Source organism: Halichondria panicea, chromosome 17 (assembly GCF_963675165.1).
Source record: "Halichondria panicea chromosome 17, odHalPani1.1, whole genome shotgun sequence".
Lineage (NCBI taxonomy): Eukaryota > Metazoa > Porifera > Demospongiae > Suberitida > Halichondriidae > Halichondria > Halichondria panicea.
The window spans coordinates 4,479,025-4,485,204 of record NC_087393.1 but is presented as its reverse complement, the minus strand read 5'-3'; the positions used below and the strand labels follow the sequence as shown (position 1 = coordinate 4,485,204).

The window sequence follows — 6,180 nt, the reverse complement described above, 5'->3', positions numbered from 1 at the left end:
TACTTACTTTTAGTTCTCCTAAGTCCTGCGAAGCTCTGTTTGTGCAGTTCTATTCTCTGCGCATGCTGCCGTCTCTAAGGAATCTGACCTTTTTTTAGGCAAAATCTAATGTTCTATTGCGCATGTAGCCTCGATCCCAGGCCGAGTTTTCGCTTTTAGGCGAACAACTAAGCCTGGTACTAGTTGTCTGCGCATGCGTCAAATTTTCATTGTATTTTGGTCGGCAAAAATATTTGAAATGAAAATGCACAGAGTGAGTACACAAAAGATGCACATATGGAGCTGCTTCACAAAGGCCTGGGGAGTTGCCAGTTGTGCTGCAGCACGATTACAGTGACCCAGGGCAACTTCAGGATGATTGAATGCCTTCAAATTACGTTTCAAAAAGATTTAGCAGGCTGCTGGACTTCTCTGATTCTATAGTGACTCAATTAAATTTTGCTTGAGAAAACGTAGATTCTCTTGATGCCTCTGAGATACCCAGTAACGCTCGAACGAGCAGGTCATACTCCAGTCCTGTGAGTATAGGACAATATTAAAAGAAACCAAAGACGGTTAAACCCTTACCTCAAACTGTCCAGTCTCGTCCGTTAGTATATCCAAGAGGAGCACTGTTGGGATAGCTGGATAGTAGCCATTGCTCCTGTACAGAGAAGTTGACATTCTAAATACGTGTAGATCTATATACATATTAAATTTATCGTATTAAACAGGTTATAGTGCCATTGTCAACGAGCTGATGATGGCAGCACCAAGTTCTCTAGCTCACACTCTTCACTTGATCCACCATATTAATATATAGTCTACCTAGATGTTGCCAAACATGAACAAGACTTGATAGCATAGGGCACACAAAAATATCTGGCTTGACAAAGCTTTATACCTCTTCCCTTGTTGTTCAGTCTTCAGAATAATGTTTTCTAAGCTTCAGAGAAGACAGAAGCTTCAGCTAAGAGCCATTCCAAATAATGATAAAACGGGAACTGACTTCTAGTACGATAGTACACGAATATAAATGTCACAAAAGTGAACGAGAATATACTAATAGCCAGAAATGGGCTAATTGGTTGACGCATGCGCAGAACTAGTACCAGGCCTAGTTGTTCGCCTGACCGTTATAAAAGCGAAAACTTGGCCTGGGATCGAGGCTATTGCGCATGCTGACTGTTTCATAGAAGTGACAACCTTTTTTTAAGAATGCAGAGTCCGTCCCGCTTGAGCCCTGCCTTGCCACTGGAACCCCCCTGACAAGAATCCTAGATCCGCCACTGATTGTATTGTGAAAACAGTTTCAGTTTTAATTGTATGCTATAGGTACAGTGTTGCCAGGAATTTTGGGAAAGGGGTGCTCAGAGACAATAAACGGGCGCAAAGCGTAGCAAGAATTATTTGAGACCGGACTTTGAGACCACGCTTATTCTTCACGTCATAATTTATTTATTTTTATTGACCTTCAATATCACATTCACAGAAAGAGTTGCAGGGTTCAGGAAGTCTACTAGGATATAGACAGTTGTGGAGGAGAGTGGTGCGAAAGTATAAGCTGCCTATATCTCGGTAAGCTAGCTAGAGGCTAGGTTGATTACTGCATGTTTGTCTACTATTCAGCATTATAGTGAGATCCGACTAGAAAAACATTTGCAATGTGAAAAATTGCTAGGATTCAAAAAACAAAAAAGCGTGGGAACAAGAAATCAGACGAGAGCATAACTCCAATCCGTTACAACGTCAATCACATGTACTGGTAGTTTTCCCATGTTTTCCCAGCACACACTTGATAAGCCCACGTGATCCTGTTTCCAATCCCTCTTTCTACACTATCTATGGACAGAGCAAGCTTTTCCACAATGCTTTCTTTTTACTTTCTGATAGTTTGAACGTGAGTTACCTTGCATAGTGTAGAGGATGCGCAATTATAGAATAATCCACGGGCCGTTTCATGCCTGTTACGGGCCCGTAACAGGCATGAAACCACGTGGTGTATTCAACTGTTTGGATAGGTACTGCTTAGCAGCCTGTGAATTTCAGCATGTAAGCGGCTGTGGAACGGGCTGTAAGCAGTCTGAGCACGGCCTGTAAGCAGCCCTATGTTCTCAGTTAGTTCCGATTTACTTTATACAGTTTAAAGCTGAAATTACATGAAAAATTCAACAGTGTTAAAATTTTGAAGAAACAAACATAGCCAGACAGTTTACAACACTAGCTAATAGAATTCTAGTGCTTGTGCTGCTCAAGTGTGTCACTGTGTGTATAAAGAAGACATGTGAATATTGTTGCAAAGAAAATAGCGTTTCTTACCATTATCATTATTCGACTGTTTGTACACTGTCACAGACCAGCCACGTCCTCAACCAGTAGCTAAAGCAAATGTTGTTCATTGTTGTAATTATATAAGCTTACCTGCCAATTCTAATAGTTCCTAAAGTATAGGTGCATGTGTGTCCACGGTTAGAACCTCAATCTCGAGCTCATCAATTAGTAATGATGACATACAAATAAGTACATCTGTAAACGAAGAAGTGAGTCAATTCATTATTATAACAGTGTATAATTGGCTCACATTCTCGGTAGTGTGACAAAGAACCTGAAACTCGAGCTCGTCAAGTAATGATGACACAGACACCTGTAGGTATATACTATAATAGAGATAATAGGCGTGTATAAATTTTATACCACCCTGTTACTCACCTGTTTAGTAGTCGATCGTTATATAAGTGCATATCCGGATGTGTATTCCTATACATAAGCAGCATAATTATGGACCAACAGTTTTAAAACCAGCAAAGTACTCACTTACAGAAGTATGTTAACAGAAACCCTTGCTGGATAAATATCATTCATTCATTCATTCAACAGCCGGCGTCAGAGGCAACCAGATCTGCAACACAAAATAACTCAAGTATACGTCACCATGCACATAAGCACACTTTGTAGTCTATAGAGCTAGACTCCTAGAGACAGTGAGAGAAGAATTGCAGAGACATATTATTTATTCTGATAAATGGACAAAAGTAATTAGACCTACTAGTACAGCTACATGCAGTGCAGGTACGTGTAGCTCATTATTTAGACTCTACTTACTTCCTCCCTCTCTCCCTCTCTCCCTCTCCCTCTCCCTCTCTCCCTCCTCTCTCTCCTCTCTCTATTCATCCTTTAAAGCTGCAACTGAACGAGAAGACCAACTGAAGGACTTTTTCAGTCTCTTGGTGGATTTCGTAGCTATAAGCGACTCTCTCTGCGCATGCGCATACACTAGCTGCACGGGGCTGTAAGCAGGACGTGGGTGGTACAGGCTGAAACGACCCGTTATTTACGGGCTGTATTCAGGACGTGGATGTACGTGCTCTAACGGGATAATTATGAAGGATCTTTACATACATTATAGTTATACTATGGTTCTAGGAATTTATGCCAGTAAACCCACTAAGCACAAGGGCGTAGCCCGAGGGCGAGGTGTGGTTTACGTTACCATAAATCCCTATCAATAATTATAGTATGAGTGTTATAATTGTGATTGGTATACAGCCAATAATCCACGGGCCTATTTCAGGCCGTGGGGGGGAATCAGTTGAATACGGGCCGGAATATAAACCTGTATGCGGATGTAATTGCCCACGGCCTGCTTACATCCTGTGCATAATCACTAGGCCACCAGTCAACAACTGATTTGCAAAAAATAGCAAAACACTGAGCAATTTGAACATCAATGGAGACAGTAAAGCTTTCTCTCACAGCCCCTTCTGCCTCAGACTATGCAGTTAGACCAGTTACAGCTTCCAGCAGTAGTTGGAGAAGTTCCAACTACTGCTGGAAGCCATAAACTTAACTTTGACCAGACCCGCCCACCAATCACAGCAGCTGCAGTTTTTCTGAGGTTTTTATTCTAGCTAGCTAATCTAGCTACATTTATTACAGTTCAGAGCTAGCTAGCTAAGGCAGTGAGCTAGCTATTATTAAATGTAAACAACACTACCTGTACTCCTCTACCTCTGAGCCACAGCCATGACTAAAAAGCACAGAGCAAGAATTTAACTGCTGGCGCGTGGCATGGCCTCTTGAACATGTATATCAGTATAAATAAGTAGCTAGCTAGCTCAGTTCAATAATATGTGTCTGTACTACTATTTTGCTGTGTACACATTGTCAAGATGCGGAATAGTGAGCCCCCCCCCCCCCCCCCCCACCTATTAGCGCCTAGCTAGCCTAGCCTAGCCTGCCGCCTAGCTCCTGTAGGAAGTAAGACTTACACAGCCAAAAATCCACGGGCCGTTTCATGCCTGTTACGGGCCCGTTACAGGTATAAATCCACGTGGTGTATTCAACTGTTTGGTTAGGTACTGTTTAGCAGCCTGTGGATTTCAGCATGTAATCAGCCGTGGAACGGCTGTAAGCAGCCTGAGCACGGCCTGTAAGCAGCCCTATGTTCTCAGTTAGTTCCGGTTTGCTTTTATACAGTTAAAAGCTGAGTTTGGCATGAATAATTCAACGAAGTGTTAAAATTTTTAAGAAACAAACATAGCCAGACAGTTCGACAGTTTACAACACTAATAGGAATGTTTCTTCTAGTGCTTGTGCTGCTCGAGTGTGTCACTGTGTGTATAAAGAAGACACGTGAATAATGGTTGGAAAGAAAATAATGTTTCTTACATTTATAAATTTTCTGTTTGACTGTTTGTACTACCAGCCATGTCCTCTGTCACACTGTGTGTATAAAGAAGACATGTGAATATCGTTGCAAAGAAAATAATGTTTCTTACCAATATAATGTGTTGTTCGACTGTTCGTACTGTCCACAGACCAGCCATGTCCTCTGTCACTGTGTATATAGTGAATATCGTTGCAAAGAAAATAATGTTTCTTACCAATATAATGTGTTGTTCGACTGTTCGTACTGTCCACAGACCAGCCATGTCCTCTGTCACTGTGTATATAGTGAATATCGTTGCAAAGAAAATAATGTTTCTTACCAATATAATGTGTTGTTCGACTGTTCGTACTGTCCACAGACCAGCCATGTCCTCTGTCACTGTGTATATAGTGAATATGGTTGCAAAGAAAATAATGTTTCTTACCATTATACATTTTTTGTTTGACTGTTTGTACTGTCACAGACCAGCCATGTCCACAGCCAGTAACTTAACTAAAGCAAAACACAAACAAAGTTTTTATAATTATTATGAATGATTGCTTACCTGCCAAATTCTGATAGTTCCTAAAGTATAGGTGTGTCCACGATGCTGTAATTAGACCAACCAATGTAAACGACAATAATTATTATTGTAAAATACCTTCTGGTCATGATGGGTTGAAATCATTGATGGCATGAGCATTCCAATTTATATATGTACATCTGTATGTGTGCATCAGTACACGAGTTTAAAGTGAGTTAAATAATTATTAATTGGCTCACATTCTCAAGTAGTGTGACAAGGAACCTCAATCTCGAGCTCAATCAGTACAGTAATGATGACATAGACACAGGTACATCTGTGTGTGCATATGTAAACGAGTTCGAGTAAGTGAGTCAATAATAGAACCTGAATCTCGAGCTCGTAAAGTAATGATGACACAATATCATAGGTATACATTTTATATACCTCATACTCACTTATATAGTAGTCGTTGTAGAGGTCCTTTTTAGATGTGTATTCCTATACATAAGCAGCATATTGACCAACATTTTAAAAACCAGCTGAGCACTCACTTATATTAAACGTTGTAGAAGAAGTCAACAACCTGCGTCAGAGGCAACCAGATCTGCAATACGAAATAACTCCGTCAACATAATTATTTATACATTACCACATAAGCACACCTTGTAGCCTATAGAGCTAGACTCCTAGAGACAGTGAAAGAATAATTGCAGAGACATCTAGCAGCTGACAAATGGACAGAAGTGAGTATTAATTAGACCTACTATACTAGCTCCTTATTTAGACTCTACTTACTTCCTCTCTCTCTCTTTTCTTGCTAGCTGGCCTTGGCAGTCAGCTCCATAAATAATATAATTACTCCATCCATCCTTTAAAGCTGCAACTGAACGAGAACATCAAACTGAAGCACCTTTTCAGTCTCTTGGTGGATTTCGTAGCTAAGCAACTTTCTCTCTGCGCATGCGCATACACTGGCTGCACAGGCTGAAACAGGCCTGTTATTTACGGCGTATTCAGGACAGGATGT

General features: G+C 40.8%; 1 long non-coding RNA gene across 6 annotated transcripts; it reads right to left on the bottom strand.

Annotated features, from left to right (window-relative positions):
* Positions 1–4,467: 4,467 nt before the first annotated feature.
* Positions 4,468–6,131, bottom strand: LOC135351651 (uncharacterized). Of its 6 annotated transcripts, none has more exons than XR_010399466.1 (13): positions 5,949–6,130; positions 5,816–5,879; positions 5,705–5,757; positions 5,609–5,651; positions 5,411–5,487; positions 5,289–5,350; positions 5,193–5,237; positions 5,073–5,140; positions 4,968–5,026; positions 4,863–4,921; positions 4,758–4,816; positions 4,648–4,701; positions 4,468–4,590 (listed from the first exon to the last, which is right to left on the bottom strand). It is a non-coding gene; the product is annotated as an uncharacterized LOC135351651 (long non-coding RNA). The 6 variants fall into 6 exon arrangements; XR_010399468.1 differs by having other exon boundaries at positions 5,980–6,125; XR_010399471.1 differs by lacking the exon at positions 5,073–5,140 and having other exon boundaries at positions 5,949–6,131.
* Between the last annotated feature and the right edge of the window lie 49 nt (positions 6,132–6,180).